Source organism: Triticum aestivum, chromosome 4A (genome assembly GCF_018294505.1).
Source record: "Triticum aestivum cultivar Chinese Spring chromosome 4A, IWGSC CS RefSeq v2.1, whole genome shotgun sequence".
Taxonomy (NCBI): domain Eukaryota; kingdom Viridiplantae; phylum Streptophyta; class Magnoliopsida; order Poales; family Poaceae; genus Triticum; species Triticum aestivum.
In genome coordinates, this window is record NC_057803.1 from 292,172,029 (window position 1) to 292,189,919 (window position 17,891).

The following is a 17,891-nucleotide window of genomic DNA, read 5'->3' on the forward strand; positions in this document are numbered from 1 at the left end:
CCAACTCTTGGTAGTTTTTGAAACTCGCTACCATTAACTGCATGCTAAATTCATCATTCAATCCTTCCAGAAACTTCTCCTGCTTAGCTGCATCCGTAGCAACGTCATCTGGGGCATAACGTGCTAGCTTACTAAACTCCTCCACATACTAGCCAACTGTCCTTCCTCCTTGGCGTAAGTTGCGAAACTCACGCTTCTTTATGGCCATAGCTCCTGCTGAAACATGGGCAGTGCGGAAAGCTTGCTGAAACTGATCCCATGTGACAGTGTCTACTGGGTAAGTGGCTGTGAAATTCTCCCACCATGCTGCCGCGGGTCCGTCAAGCTGATGTGCGGCAAACTTCACTTTCTCACCATCCGTGCATCCTGCAGTGGTCAACTCCCTTCCTATCTTGCGGAGCCAATCGTCTGCTACTATCGGCTCGGTGCTACTGGAAAACACTGGTGGATTCAGCCTAAGGAAACGGGCTAAGTGGTCAACAGGTGGTGGTGGTGGTGGGTTGTTGTTGTTGTTCTGCTGGTTCTGGACTAACATCTGCATCAATTGATTCTGCTGCTGGATCAACTGAGTGAGCTCCGGTGGAAATCCATTGTCACGTCTCGGAGGCATCTGAGGGTTTAGAAAAGATGAGATATAAGAATAGAGGGGGTCTAAAGGGAAAACACTACCCATATGCACATGAGGCAAAAGCACACAAAATCACTTCAATCAATCAAACAAGGGCTTACAAACGATCTAAATCTATCGCAAAAGTGCTCGACTATTGTTTACATGGGGGAATACTACTACTATCTGGTGGTCATCTAGAAATTTGAACCGGTGGAAGACTCCATAATATCTGCTCCAGCTTCGTCTTCAAAGTCGGGTTCACTTGGATCCGAATCGGTGTCGTCGATGATGATGTAGTTGTCCGGACATGCGACGTACTCGTCGTCCTCCTGGGATGCTAACTTCCTCTTGAGTTCTTCAATCTCCTGCTTAAGATCGTTATTGTGCCTCGCTAGAGCTACGATCTCATCCATGTAGTCCTTGCGTGTAGACTTCAGTTCTCCTTCTAGCTCGATGATCCTTGCCTTCGCATTCTTCAACTCTATCATGTCATTGCACATCTGGTTCTCGTGGCGTCGAATGTGCTGGTTTAACTCCTGGATGAAAGATGCAATGGATCTATCCTTCTTGGTGCGGACTAACTCCCATTGTTCATCTCGGCGTCCGCAAATCTGGTAGATAGTGTCCTTAAGGTCTTCTTGGTAAACTTCTCCAATGCACCCTATGGTGATATGAACTGCCATGCTCCTTCCCAGACTCCAGGTTGGTGCATTGAAAACACTATCTATAGGCTTCGTGGTTGGTGTGAATGTCCTTCCCGGAACGTGAGTTTGAATCTTCCAGCGCTCCTCTTCAGGCAGAGTGGCGTTGAAGATTCCCGTGAAGCTTGGTAATCCAATGTTCAGGTACTTGGTGACTTCCTTCAGGTGAATTCCAAATGGTGTGCCTTCATCCGGTTGAGCGTACTTAATATTCGCGTTCGTCATCCTAAAGAGTAGAAAAGATGAGGAGTTAGAAAATGAGAAGAGAATGGTGATCTAAGGCTTTAACTTAGTGGTCGTGTCCTACAGTCAGCGTGTGCTCTGATACCATCTCTATAGCGACCTGACCCAAATGGATCACGTCTACTGTGCTATGGTGTCATCCCTGGATCAGTAATGCTGACACCACACAGTACATCGAGGCTTTACAGCAGAGTTGCAATCACACACTTATTACATCGATGGCTCAAAAAGAACTTATTACAATAAATATAGCTTAAGGCCATATTATAAAGATAACAACGGAAGACTTGGAAGATAAATGGGTCCATCAACTCCAACGACATAACTGAGTATAGGGCCACGACCTAAAAACACCTCAATCATCGTCTGAAAAGTCTGCAACATTAATGTTGCAGCCCGAAAACGGGTCAGCACATGGAATATGTTGGCAATGTAACACATAGAGAGTAATGGAATGAAACAGCTATACTATATGCATGTTTGGCTGGTGGAAAGCTCTATGGTTATAGTTTTGCGTAAAGCCAATTTTTCCCTACTGCAAAGGAATAAATTTATTTAACTATCATGGTGGTTGTGAAACATTGAGAATGGTTGACAGCATTCTCAATCCCAATTAAAAGTAATTAAATCCCAACAACATTAATTAGAAGTAACATGTTGAGATTCACAATGATATTCAAGTCCTAGATACTCAAGTCGTCCATAACCGAGGACACGGCTAATCATGATTAGTTTGTACACTCTGCAGAGGTTTGCGCACTTTTCCCCACATGACTCGATCGCCTCCGTTTGATTTCTCGCACTACATGGTGTTTGAGATACGGATGACCGAGACACAGTCTTTCAGAAGCGCTAGCACCTTACATGTGGGGTAGACCGTACCACCTATAACCCCTACATCTGCTAGTCCACCCTGTAAGAGTTCACACAACTTAGTCAACTATGCCAGAGCCCATAATGGCATGTGGCTGCACACGAAAGTTTCTAGCATGAAAGATCTTATGATCCCTTTGAGCCTGGGTGGCGGTCCAAAAAAAACAGGCAAGTCCTGATAGACATCAGGTGCCTCAATCCACCCAGATGTGTGTTTAAGTTGCCACCTTAGACAAACCATTAAAAATTAATAAACTCACATCTGTCATGGATATCACTCACCCAATCCACGTCTACTAGCATAGCATGGCGTAATAAGCAAACGTAGAAGTAACTCCCAAGGGTTTGATAATAATACAAGTAATAGGTACTACCTCATCTACTTCCCATCCCACAATTTAATTAGATCCTAATCATGCAATGTGAGAGGATTGATCTAATGCAATAAAACATGGGTTGTAGAAAAGGTATGATCAAAGTGTTACTTGCCTTGCTGATGATCCGCGAGTCCTAGGGTTTCGAAGTAACAGGCGGCGCAATCCGGGTAATCTATCACAGACAAACAACAAGTATACAATAAGTACTCATCTAATGCACAGGTAAAACTCGAACAAGAGAACGAACCAGGTAGTTCAACTTAAGAACTCCGGTTGCACAGAAAGAAAGAACCGAACAAAGAAACAAACGGGAAAAGAAAACAACTCGGTTCTAGCAAGTTGAAACTAGGTCAAATTTTACCGGGGCAAAAACTTGTTTAAGTTGATTAGACGGAACGGTGGTTTCGAGACGAAACTCCAGGCGCTTGAATCACTTGATTCCGATAAACGAGCGAGAAGATAAACTAGAACGAAGATCGGATCTGAGATCACGATCGCAGAATAAATCCGACGAAAAGAAAACAAAGAACGATTAAACGAACGGGCGTCGTTAACCGGGGAAAAATCAGTGATCATGTTCGTTAGGACGAACGGTCCGGCGAACGGTCCAAAGGCAACTAAATCGGAGAAGAAAACGAATCTGATCTAGGGTTTCGGAGAAGAAAACCGATCAAAAAACCGATCTAGAAAACCGGAACGGTTTAGAAAAGAACCGGAAAGAAAACGAATCGGAAGAGAAGAAAAGAATCGGAACGATTAGAAGAAAACGGTCCGAGGAAAAGAGACGCGGGGCAACCTCCGGCGAGGTCTCCGGTGAGGGGCTCCGGCGGCGGCGGCGTTGGGCGGCGGCGGCGGTGGCGTGGGTGAGGGGCGACGGTGGTGTAGGCAAGGCGCGGCGGCGGCGGGTGACGCAGGGCGCGGCGCGGGTGAGAGGCGCAGGGTGAGGCGCGGCTTGGATGGTGGAGAGAGGGGTTTTGATTTGATGTTTAGAGGGGGGGTGCTTGGGTATTTATATTGGGGAGGGGAGAGGGTTTACTTGGGGTAGAGGGCAAGAAATAGAGTAGGAATAGGAATCCTAGATGAAAAAGAAAAACAGAATAAAGGAAAAAGGCTAAGAATCCTACTAGGATTCGGTAGAATCAAGAGGCGAGGCGGCGGCCTCCTGGCCTTGCGCTGGCGCGCCTGGGCGCAGGGGCGCAACGGCGGCTGGGGTTGTGGCCGGCCTGGGCCTTGGCCCGACTGGCCTGCAGTAAGTGTTTTTTTTATAAACGATTCAGCGCGTAGAAGAAAAGAAACAAAAAGAGATCTAAACGAACTCCAAAAAATCTAAAGTAAATTTTCCCCGACTCCTAAAAATGAGCCGAACAAAATGAACTTTACTCCGGGCCTAAAAATGCAATTTTTGAAAACGCGCATTTTTCCCTATCCAAACAAAACGCCAATAAATCTCTAGCAAAAACCAAAATTGATCTATTTATTAAATTTTCATTTTTCCTAAATTTGGGAAAGTCATATTATTCCCTCTCTCATATTTTGGCATCGGAAAATGATTGAAGATAAAATAAATAAATCAAACAATCCTCTTTTCAAAATTTGAGAGAACTCAAATATGAAAATAACGAAATCTCCAACTCTCTCCGAGGGTCCTTGAGTTGCGTGAAATTTCTAGGATCAGCCAAAATGCAAGAAAATATGATATGCATGATGATCTAGTGTATAACATTCCAAATTGAAAATTTGGGATGTTACAGCCCCATGGGCTGAAGTGGCGAGAGGAACCAGCCCATAGTGGGCTGGTGCGCCCCCCTTGGCCCACCCCCTGCGCCTAGGGTTGGAAACCCTAGGGTGGGGGGGAGCCCCACTTGCCTTGGGGGCCACTCCACCCTTGGCCGCCGCCCCCCTAGGAGATCCCATCTCCTAGGGCCGGCACCCCCCCTTGGGGAGCCTATATAAAGGGGGGAGGGAGGGGCAGCCGCACCCTTGACTCTTGGCGCCTCCCTCTCCCCTGCTACACCTCTCCCTCTCGTAGTAGAACAGCGAAGCCCTGCTGCGGTGACTCCTGCATCCACCACCACGCCGTCGTGCTGCTGGATCTTCATCAACCTCTCCTCCCCCCTTGCTGGATCAAGAAGGAGGAGACGTCACGCTGACCGTACGTGTGTTGAACACGGAGGTGCCGTCCGTTCGGCGCTAGGATCTCCGGTGATTTGGATCACGTCGAGTATGACTCCCTCATCCCTGTTCTTTGAACGCTTCCGCGCGTGATCTACAAAGGTATGTAGATGCAATCCGATCACTCGTTGCTAGATGAACTCATAGATGGACCTTGGTGAAACCGTAGGAATTTTTTTGTTTTCTGCAACGTTCCCCAACAAAACAAGCTAATACACTTATTATGCATAAGAACTTAAGCTTCCATTTGAATCTTTGATTCAAATGGACCCAATTCAACTTGTTTCACATTGCATTAGGTAGGACACGTCATTTTGCCATGTCATAGCATGCATCATATTGTTTCATATTGCCTTGTGTTGATTATCTTATGTGGTGTCTCTCATGGTAGGTTCTGCCTCCGAGGATATCTCCGAGTATCCAACTGAAGGGCAGTACCCTACTACTACTCCATCAGGCAAGCAGCCCCATTGATCATATCGATACAATCCCATGTTCTCGCCTCTGCTCTCATTTACTGCATTAAGACAAAAACGTTTCAAACTGCTGTGTGATGCGGCAGTTGAACACTTATCCTCTACATGACCTGTCATTGCCACAGTAACTAGATGAAACCAACTAGCATGTGTAGGAGTTGATTGAGCCATGTATGTGTTTCCTACCTTGCTATGCCTGCTATGCTTAGAGTTGTGTCAAGTCTGGTTCATCTGGGTGATGGGCTAGAGTGAAATGATTATGTCGGTAATGTGAGGAATGTGTTGAACATGATTTGGTAAAGGTATCGATGAGAGGCCATGTAGGAGTACATGGTGGGTTGTTTCATTGAGGCCGTCCCTAAGAACTGAGACCTGTATGTGTGATTTAAGAATCAGCTACTACCATACATTGGGCCCGAAACCAATGGACCCTCTTGGCTTCTTAATCACCCTAGTACTCTGTCCAGGAGTTGCAATTAGTTTCTGGTGTTTGTAGGTTATGTGTTGGCGGCCGTGCGTAGCGCTGACCCTAGGGGTGGGCTATGTTGCGGTAGATACACCGTGCCCGGGTATGTCGGGCTCCCGTTTGGCGTCTCGAGACCATGTTCACATCATTCGGGGCCATATGTGGAAACCTCGGTCGGACTCCCTGCAGATGGAACCTGGATAGGCGATAAACTTAGACTAGAGACTTGAGTGTTTAGGTAGGCCGTGGCCGACACCCTCGTTGGGCTTCCGCTTGAAGGTTGCCGAGTACATGTCGTGTAAACGACGGTAAGTGGTGAGAGCGTGTATGAAGAAGTACACCCCTGCAGGGTTAACATCATCTATTCGAATAGCTGCGTCCGCGGTAAAGGACTACTTGGTTGCCTATACATTTCATAGACAAGTTAATGGCTACTACTAAAAGACTCAAGATAAGTGTGAGTACCGAGGATGGCCCTCTCATAGGGTGACGAGGGAGGATCCCTGGTGGAGTATTGTGTTGGTGATTAGTGGACTCGTGTGCGAAAACTATTTTTACTGGTGGTGTCTCATAGGATAGCTTAGCCAAGAGTCAAAGCTGGCTTGCTGCAATAACTCCACCACCTTCTTGAGAATGAGCATGTATAGTAGGTTCTGTTGAAGACTTGCTGAGTACCTTTGTACTCATGTTTGCTTTAATTACTGTTTTCAGACGACAGCACCGCCCCCTCCGATGGGTTTTATGTAGACCTCGACGTCGATGAGTGACTTGCCACCCAAGTGGTGATCCTGGCCATGGAGGGCCCTATGTAGATAGACAGGCTTCGAGAAGCCTTCTTTCTTTCTAGTGTCTGTACTCAGACTATTTGCTTCCGCATGTGCTTGTATGCTTGTATGACTTGAGTGTTGGGACATGTGACCCCTACCTGTATGAACATGTTATGTATGGCTCTCTGGAGCCTTTAAATAAAGTACTTGAGTTGTAGAGTTTTGTTGTGATGCCATGTTGTATTTGCACATATTGAGCATATTGTGTGTATGATTGAAATGCTTGGTATGTGTGGGATCCGACAATCTAGTTGTTTATCCTAGGCAACCTCTCTTATGGGAAAATGTAGTCTAGTGCTCCTTGAGCCATAGTAGTCCGCTACAGCCCGGTTCACCGGAGTCCTGCTAGCCCAGCACTATTGCTCAGGACACTTGACTGGCCGGCATGTGTTTCACTTTGTTCCTATGTCTGTCCCTTCGGGGAAATTTCACGTGGTGACTTCCAGAGTCCTGCCTAGCCTGCTACAGCTCGGGTTCCCCGGAGTCCTGTTAGCCCAGTGCTACAGCCCGGAGTCACACGCTGATGACCGACATGCTCGATGTGATTCATGTATGCCTGTCTCCATAGGTCTGTGCCGCTTTGAGTTCATGACTAGCCATGTCGGCCCAGGTTCTCTGTCATAAGGATGCTAGCGACACTATCATATACGTGAGCCAAAAGGCGCAAACGGTCCCGGGCCATGGTAAGGCGACACCCGTGGGGATGCCGTGCGTGAGCCCGCAATGTGATATGAGGTGTTACCGGCTAGATCGATGTGACTTGGAATCGGGGTCCTGACATAAAACCACTCCCGCTGCCAGTGATTGGAAGTTTCAGTAAAAGAACCTTTTGGCCAAGGAGTGCTGGTGAGTTGGCTAATCATAGCATCGCCGTACTCCACCTGTTCCCTATCGACTACCTTCGGCTTCACATTGAAGTTCTTGAGCCATAAGCCAAAGTGTGGCGGGGATTCGAAGGAAGCCCTCGCATGTAATGATGAACGCCGAGACATGGAGGATAGTGTCCCGGGCTAGGTCATGAAAGTCTAGTCTGTAATAAAACAATATCCCCCAGACGAAGGGGTGAAGAACAAAACCTAGCCCCCGGAGGAAGGGGTGAAGAGTGAAACCTAGCCCCAGAGGAAATGGGAGATGAACACGACCCTCTCGCCAGATCTGGGGGTTGGAATAACCTGTCTTGGAGCAGGAAGCCTATGGTGGACCTCCGTGGTCAAATATCTGGCTGTCCGAAGCTTTGCGATATCCTTCTCTGTAACGGAGGAAGCCACCCATCGTCCTTGAAAACTAGGTCCGGACATGATGATGAGGCTTGAAACGATGAAATCGAACCTTGGGTGATAGAGCTTGAGGTTGGGAAGGTTGAGCAGAGGTTTGGCATAAAAGGACGGCCCTTCTTTCCTTTATAAAGGCCGCGGGTATTGAACGCCTTCTCCTAAGCCTAAGAACCTGCCTATTCCTAAGGAATCTTTCCTGCAGGATGGTTGAGTTACCCACACTTGTATTGATGAAAATCCCGCAATTAGGGGACACGATCTCTGCTTCGACGAGACATGTCAATGAAAACCACGCCCCTAAACGTGGAACGGCGGGACGGGAAATGGTTCGAAATAATGACCGAGAGGCGTGACGTCACATTACTAAAGGTTGTCAGCAGATCGGATTCATAGAATACTATACTCTCCACGGCTGGATGTTACAGGTCCGGACACAATCAATTCGTCCGAAGACTATTTTGGAGTTCGGAAGGAGGAACCCGCCTTGCAATGCCGAAGACAACACTATGCGTCGGATACCTTGTCATTGAAGCGAGGTTCAAGGGCTACTGAGGGAGTCCTAGACTAAGGGGTCCTCGGGCGTCTGGCCTGTTAGCCATGGGCCGGACTGATGGGCTTTGAAGATGTGAAGACCGAAGACAGCACCCGTGTTTGGATGGGACTCTCCTTAGTGTGGAAGGCAAGCTTGGCGTCAAATATGTAGATTCTATTCTTTGTAACCGACATTATGTAAGCCTAGATCCTTCCGGTGTCTATATAAACAGGAGGACTTAGTTCATGTAGGAGATACTCATTATCATAGCCATACAAGCTGGACCTCTAGGGTTTTAGCCATTACGATCCCGAGGTAGATCAACTCTTGTAATACTCATATTCATCAATATCAATCAAGCAGGACGTAGCGTATTACCTCCATAGAGAGGGCCCGAACCTGGGTAAACACCCTGTCCCTTGTCTCCTGTTACCATCGGCCTTAGACGCATAGTTCGGGACCCCCTACCCGAGATCCACCGGTTTTGACACCGACAGCCGTCGTCTTGGGACGATCTTTAGAATTGAAGGTGATCCTCAGCTCGGGCATCTGATGGCCTCGAAAAGCCTCTCCCTGCGACCGTCTAGCACCCGTCCAATGGAAACTGCTTGATGTGGCGGCCAGAGGCAGGCGCCTATGACCCGCCGATGATGCATGCGACTGCATGGGGCACCAGTGTCGCAAAGCATGCGACGAACTGGAGGTGGAGCTCCTGCCAAGAGGAGATCGATGCGTTCGGGAGGCCGCGCAGCCAAAATCGTGGGACCTCCATGAAGGCCAGGCAAAACTAGTTTGCTATGGCCTTTTCGTCGCCACCTGCCACTCGTATGGCCTGCTCGTACAACCAGAGGAACTCCTTGGGGCCTGCAATGCTGTCGTACCGCGGGGGCAGCGCTGGCCTAAATCTCACATGCCTCCTTACCCGGTGCATGCCCTGACTGAAGGATAGGCAGCCTGCGGCGCTCCCGTAGGCTTTGGGAGGCCATGTCTGCAGGGCAGTGCCCGGCATGGGGGCGATGAAGAGAGGGCGGAGCGTGATCGGTGAAGAGGAGAAGCTTCAACATGCCCCTACCTAGTGCGACAAATGTGGGATTTAGTGCTCCGCAGACCCAAGAAGGTTTGAACTCTGGGGCGTGTGCGAAGATCTCGACCTCTAAAGTTTCAAGCCTAGCCTCATCGAGTTTGTGCGATCAGGGAAGAAGATGAACACAACAGTTTACCTAGGTTCAGGCCACCTTGCGGTGTAAAACCCAACTCCTGCTTTGTGCTGGATTGGCCTCACGAGGATGCTGAGGATGAACTAGTACAGTGGATGAACATCATCGCGAGGGCTCTGGTGTTGAGGGTGGAATGGATCCTATCCCCCTGTACGGTGGTGGCTAACCTATCTTTATAGTGGCCTTGGTCCTCTTCCCTAAAAACTTAGGCGGGAAGGGATCCCACAGTGGCCAATTTGAAACGGGACAAGAAGTACATCTAATCCTGACAAAAGGTGGTCTTCGCCTGCAAAGCCTCTGGTTGTGACGTAGCTGTGGGCGCGATGATGACATCCGTCCTGCCGAGCTCATGGTCCTGGTCTCGTTTCACCAGAATGGAAAGCTTTGGGGGTTCCTCAGGAACCTGCGGCCGTCCTTGCTCCCTTAGCAACTAAAGGGAAACTGTCTTGGTGTCATTCACCATGCGGCCTTGGTCGTCATGGCTCACATCATCGCAACCTCATGAGGATGGGTACCTGCATCGAAATCTCAGAATGCCGACAACATCATTTGGATCAATGTGCACACGGTATCATATTTTCAATCCAATGCTCTAAGGATCTTATTGATTATAAATTTGTTGGTCATCTCTTCACTTCCTAAGCAGGCAATCTCTTTTGTGATGAGAGCAAGCCTAGAGTACATTTCGGCGGCTCCTTCAGCATCCTTCATCTTGAACTTGTCAAGTTGACTTTGAAGCAAATCTAACTTGGATTTCCTGACGGACTCGGTACCTTCGTACATATCAACCAAAGTATCCCAAATTTCCTTTGTATTCTCAAGGCAGTTAAGTTTCTTGAATTCTTCAGGGCACAATCCATTGAAGAGAATATCGCAAGCATTGAATTGCAACATCTTCAATTCTTCCGCGGTTTCTTCATGATCCCGTTCTTTACCATCTTCAAAGAATTCACCTTGCAAGCCAACACGCACAACAACCAAAATGATGGGGTTATGACCAAGAATATGCATTTTGATCTTATGCTTCCAACTAGCAGATTTTTTACAATCAAAGTAAGGACCTCTATGGTGATAGTTACCTTCGTTAGACGCCATACTCTCCTAGGTTGTGAAACCTAGGCTATGATCCCCAATACTACGGAAATCAAGGCCAATGGAGACCAAAGCTCTGATAACACTTGTAGGATCGAAAGTGTGTCTGGAGGGGGGTGATTAGACTACTTGACGAAAGAAAAATCTTACATTTTCCCAATTTTAGTTGTGGGCAGATTTTAGAAATTATGACAAGTCAAGCAATCAACCTACACTTGCAATTCCTAGTGTATAGCAGTAGAATGTAAAACATTGTTGGGAAATGTTGCATGGAAAACAAAAAAAATTCTACGCACACCCAATGATCTATCCATGAAGATGCATAGAAACGAGGGGGAGAGTGTGTCTACGTACCGTAGTTGACCACAAGCATAAGTGTTTCACAACGCGGTTGATGTAGTTGAACTTTCTCCGCCCAACTGATCTAGTATGAAACATACGGCACCTCCTTGTTCTGCACATGTTCACCTCGGTGACGTCCCACACCTTCTTGGTCCAGCAAGACGTCGAGGTAGTAATTGAGTTCCATCAGCACGACGGCGTGGTGACGGCGATGGTGAAGTGATATCTGCAGGGCTTTGCCTAGGCACTACGAAAACATGACCGGGGTGTAAACGGTGGAGGGGGGCGCCGCAAACGGCTAACAATTGATCTGGTGTGTGCTAGGCGCTCCCCTCCCACATATATATAGGTGGGATGAAGGGATGAGCATTCAAAGGAGGCGTCCAAGTAGGAGGAATCCTACTTGGGGTCCCTCCTAAGCCGCGCCCCCCATTCCTTATTTGGAGTGTGGGGAAAGGCAGGGGAGGGTGGCGCCCCCTTCCCGTGACCCGATTCCTTCACGGTACGCCCCGAAACACTTTCGGTGTCGAAATACCATCGTCTTATATATAAATCTTTACCTCTCGACCATTTCAAGATTCCTCGTCATGTCCGTGATCTCATCTAGGACTTCTAACAACATTCGGTCACCAAAACATATAACTCATATAACAATACATCGTCAATGAACTTTAAGCATGCATACCCTACGGGTTCGAGAACTATGTACACATGACCTAGACACCTCTATGGTCAATAACCAATAGCAGAACCTGGATGCCCATATTGCCTCCCACATATTCTACAAAGATTTTATCAGTCGAACCGTCATGACACAACATACGTAATTCCCTTTGTCCATCGGTATGTCACATGCTTGAGATTCGATTATCGGTATCTTCATACATAGTTGAATCTTGTTACCGGCATGTCTCTTTACTCATTCAGTAATACACCATCTTGTGACTAACTCCTTTAGTCATTTGCTTGCAAGCTTATGATGTGTATTCCTGAGAGGGCCCAGAGATACCTCTCAGATACTCGGAGTGCCAAATCCTAATCTCGATCTATGCCAACTCAACAAACACCTTCGGAGATACCTGTAGAGCATATTTATGATCGCCCAGTTATGTTGTGACGTTTGATAGGACACAAGGTATTCCTCCGGTATCCAGGAGTTGCATAATCTCATAGTCGAAGGAATATATGTATTCGACATTAAGAAAGCAATAGCAATAAAACTGAACGATCATTATGCTAAGCTAACGGATGTGTCTTGCCCATCACATTATTATCCTAATGATTTGATCCCGTTATCGAATGACAGCACATGTCCATGGTTAGGAAACCTTAACTATCTTTGATGAACGAGCTAGTATAGTAGAGGCTTACTAGGGACACAATATTTGTTTATGTATTCACACATGTATTTAAGTTTCCGATCAATACAATTCTAGCATGAATAATAAACATTTTTAATGAATAAGGAAATATAAAATAAAAAATTTATTATTTCCTCTAGGGCATATTTCCTTCAGTCTCCCACTTGCACTAGAGTCAATAATCTAGTTCACATCACTATGTAATTTAACACCCATAGTTCAGATCGCCATGTGACCAAGATAACACCCAAAGAGTTTACTAGAGTCAATAATCTAGTCCACATCACTATGTAATTTAACACCCATAGTTCAGATCGCCATGTGACCAAGTTAACACGCAAAGAGTTTACTAGAGTCAATAATCTAGTTCACATCGCCACAGGATTAACACCCAAAGAGTACTTAAGGTCTGATCATGTTTTTCTTCTTAGGGAGGTTTATTCAACGGGTCTGTCACATTCAAATTCGTATGTATTTCGCAAATTTCAATGTCTACAATGCTCTGCATGGAGCTACTCTTGCTAATTGCTCCCACTTTCAATATGTATCCAGATCGAGACTCAGAGTCATCCGGATCGCTTGCATTGATGTAACTCTTTACGACGAACACTTTTTTTGACTGGGAACTGTAGGGGAACCCCCCACAACATTTAACTTTTATTAAAAGCATAAGAAACAATGTACAAGGTTTACAAGGGGTAATTAGGAGAAAAATAAAACAATGAAAGAGAACTAAAGTACTGAAACATCAAAAGAACCTCAAGGGGGTAAGAATGAAATCCATTTGAGCAAGTCCTCCTTGTATCTAGCCTTCACTCTGTGCCGCATTAGTGTAATATCATGGATGAATGCACTTCTCCATTTATTAAAACTTTGTCTCTCATGCCTAAACACTTTTGCATTCCTTATTATCCAGATGTTCCAGCAAGTAACAGAAACAACTTCAGTAAACAAAGGCTAAGCAAAATCCTACTTGGCTTGCAAAACAATGGCAGACATGTCATCCCCTGGTGACCACGTAATTTGCAGATAGCTCCATATTCTGACACTGAAGTTACATTCAAAGAACAGGTGGTTTCTGGTTTCCCTAGCTCTCAAGGGACAAAGAAAGCAGTTAACCCCATCATGAAGATGCCAATGTCTTCTTTCAACCATGTCGTTAGTATTAAGCCTGTCCATGATCAACATCCAGGCAAACACTTTGATTTTCATTGTGCATGAGGATTTTCAAATCCAAAGAAGAAGAGGATTGAAGGACATGTTAGAATGCATGAATGAGTAGAAGATCTTGGGCTTGAAAGCATTACATGTCCCCTGCCAGAACCAAGTGTCCTTTTGCTCCACTTCTCTACTGCAGGAAGCCATAAGATCTTGTACAGTCAAAAGCTCCTAATATGCTTGAGCAGATAGAGGTAGATCGAACATGTTAATCATATCCAGCGACTGGAAGACTTCATAAACTATGACCCATGGATCTTTCACATAAGAAAAGAGCCTAGAGAACCTTGATTGCAAAGGTGCAACTGAATCCCCAATCTTCCACTTATCAGACCAAAACAGAGCAGAGTTCCCAGAGTTTACTTGAATCCAAGTAGTATTTCTGTAATGATCCAGCAACTTGCAGATTTCCTTCCACCAAAAGGAACCACAAAGCTCAGTCCCCTGAGGAACAGAAGAGTGATAATAGGTGTCCCAAATAAGAGAAACCCATGGTACGTCAACTCTATTTAAAAATTTGTGCAAATGTTTTAGCAACAGAGCCATGTTCTGTACACCTAAATTCAAAATCCCCAGCCCTCCTTTATTTTTAGGCCTACAAATGAGGTCCCGGCTTCATCCCTGTGCTTTCTCCATAGACACTGCCTCTGAATTCTCTCTAATTGCTTTGAAATTCTTGTAGGGGAGAGAAAACTACCAAGATAAAATATGGGCAAGGAAGACAGAGCAGAATTGAGGAATTGAAGTCTTTCCCCTTGATTCAGAAATGAAGAACTGGCTGTCATCCTCCTTTCCATACAGTCCACAAGTGGCATAAAATCCACCATTTTAGGCCTAGTAGTACCAACAGGCAGGCCGAGGTAAGTGAAGGGCATTTTACCCAATTGACATCCAAAACAGCAGCCAAACCTTGATAGAGTCATCATCAACATTAATAGGCACCATAGAAGACTTGTGATAATTAACCACTAGCCCATTTGATGTGGAAAACACCTGTAACATGTCTTTCAGAGCCAGAAGCTGAATTTTGTCTGCAGGTAAGATGATTAGAGTATCATATGCATATTACACTATTGGATAATCCTGATCATGGCATGGTATAGGCAGTTGTAGAATTCCCCTCCTGAACATATCATTAACTACTAACTGTAACTGATCAGCAGCAATAACAAAGAGTAAAAGTGAGAGACAATCCCCTTGCCTCACCCCTTTCTTACAAAGAAACTGCCTACCAGGCACACCATTTAGTAGAATAGATGATGTCCCAGTGGAGAGCAACTGCTTGACCCAGGATATCCATTTCTGATTGAAACCTTTGAACTTAAGGATCTGCAGAATAGCATCATGTTCAATTGAGTCAAAAGCCTTTTCAAAGTCCAATTTAAGAATTATTATTGGCCTCTTGGATTGATGACACTAACGCAAATACTCCAGAGACCAACCAATACAATCCTGAATAGTCCTGCTCTTAATAAAACCATACTGATTCTTATGGATACATGCCATGATGATCTTCTGGAACCTATTAGCAGCCATTTTTGATAAAAACTTGAGCCCCATCCCTATCAAAGAAATTGGCTTGTAATCTCCAACTTCTTTAGGAGCCAGCTTTTTAGGGATCAAGGTAATGTAAGAGCCATTAATATTCTCCAGATTAGCATTTCCAGAATGAAAGGACTCAGCCAACTCATAAAAATCCCGATAGATAATGTGCCACCACTTTTTAAAGAACAATCCATTAAAACCATCAGGTCCAGGGGCTTTATCAATGGGCATATGCTTGACTGTGTCATCCATTTCCTCCTTTGTGAAAGGCTCGGCAAGGAAATCCAACCCATCAACAGGTTTTAGCAAAGTATTGAGGTCAAAACCCATGATTATACCAGAAGAAACTCCCATTCTGTTCTTGAAACAATTCTAGATAATTGCCTCCATCTGAGAATGTTGGGAGAGCACTGACCCATCAATGTCTTTCAAAGAAGCAATAGAGTTTCTTCTATGCCTCTAAGTGGCCATTGCATGAAAGAATTTAGTGTTCTTTCCTGCCAGTTTAATATACCTGATTGTACACCTTTTTTCCAATAAAGAAACTGAAGATGTAATAGGTGTTCCACATGCAGTTTAACCACTTTTCTGAAGTTGAATTCAGGTCTAAATAAAGGCCTTAACTCCTCAAGGCCATCAAGACATAGTATGACCTCATTGCATTTGGAAATAAAGACTTTCTGCTTAGAAATATTCATTTGCCACTTCTTCAGAGCACCTCTCAAACACTTAAATTTGTCAGATATCCTTGCAGTGATGTGATGTTTATTAGAGGGCTTCTGCCATGAATTTTGCACACATTCCATAAACCCCTCAAGCTCCACCCAATAATTTCCAAAACGAAATATTTTAGATTTGGGGATAGAGGTTTTAATTGTGACCACACATGGCACATGCTCAGAAGCAGTTCTGGCCATGGGCAAAACTTCGGTCATAGGATATGTAGAGATCCAATCAACAGATGTGAAGAACCAGTCCAACTTCTCTAATAAAGGGTTATCTTGCATATTAGACCATGTGTAAGATCTACCCTTAAGAGGCAGTTCCAGCAGCCCTAAGTGTGCAATGATTTCATTGAAAATAAAAATATCATTCAGATCCCCCCAAGGCAGGTTCCTGTTATCAAGATCTTATGAAATTGAAATCACCCACCAGGAGCCAATTTTTCCCCAAATGAATTTGCAAATTATACAGCCAACTAACAAAGTTGTCCCTGGCTTCCCCTTGACAGGGGCCATACACAGATACTAAAAACCATTTCTCATTATTTTGTTTGGAAATGAACTAGACTAGGACTGCAAATGGCTATATCTCAATCACAGTGCCCCAAAAAATAGATGAGTTCCAAACAACCAAAATTCCCCCAGAAGTTCCAACAGAAGGGGAGAAGGCAAAACTATCAAATATTTTAGGGCAAAAGGATTTAACTGATCAAAAATCAAATGAGTCACATTTTTTTTCTTGAAAGCAAGCAATTGCACAGTTACTCTGATCCAACTTCTGCCTGACAGCTCTTTGTCTTACACCTGAGTTCAAGCCTCTAACATTCCAGCACAACACACTCCAGTTCTTACATGCATTACTCATTAAAACATATATGAGTAGACAGAGAAGTTTGATGGAACTTAATGCCAGCAATAATAAAAGTAGCATAGGTCCAACATAACACAAATAAACCATTACAGGGCTCAACAAAAGAACACAACCCTGACATATAAAGACCAAAATAAAGTAGCTGCCACCCCCCACTCACTAGAAGATCATTACACATTTGCATTATTATTAGGCGTAGCAGAGGGATCAGCCATAAGCTTCGCCACAGTAAGCAGATCATCTGGTATGCCAAGCTCATTTCCAATCTACTGCAACTTGCTGATCGGAGTTGGAGGTGGGAGATCTTCGAGTTGTTCATCCTGCAGGTTATCTGACAGACTTGTAGAAAAAGGCTTGGACTTGGGCTTCCTCCTCTTGGGCTGCATAGGCAGTTCCTGAAAAATTGGCTTGAAACCATCCCATTGCAGAGATCCTCTGGTACACCTCCTAACAGACGTCTCCACAATTCGAGTGGGCGCCAAGGTCTTCCTTGGCCTTCTGCTCTTTCTCTGTTCTTGAGTTGGTGTAGCATCAGACACTTTAGGATGGTCAGATAGCATTACCTCTCTGTCAGAGGAGCCTTCAATTGATGGAAAGAGGACCCTTGCCACATGCCTATGCTCCTGTTCAGGTGGCTGATAGGTCAAGCTTGGCACATCAAAAGCCAAATCCCAACTCCTCTTGGAAAGCACAGAAGACTGAATAGGCAGCATGTCAATAGACCTCGTTAGCTGAAAACTAGTCTCAGTTTGCAGAAAAGCTTCAAAATTCCTTCTAAAAACCAACGCTGGAGGCAGCTCGGGCCCAAAGAGCACTTTGGGCACATCAAAGGTGGCAACAGAAAGCATAGTATCAACTTCATCAGTGTTCTAGACAGGATCTGGAGGTCTATAAACCACTATGGCCCAATCTTCAGGGTTATAGACGGGATCCTCCACCACAGGTTGTTCCTCCACCATAGGCTGCATCTCC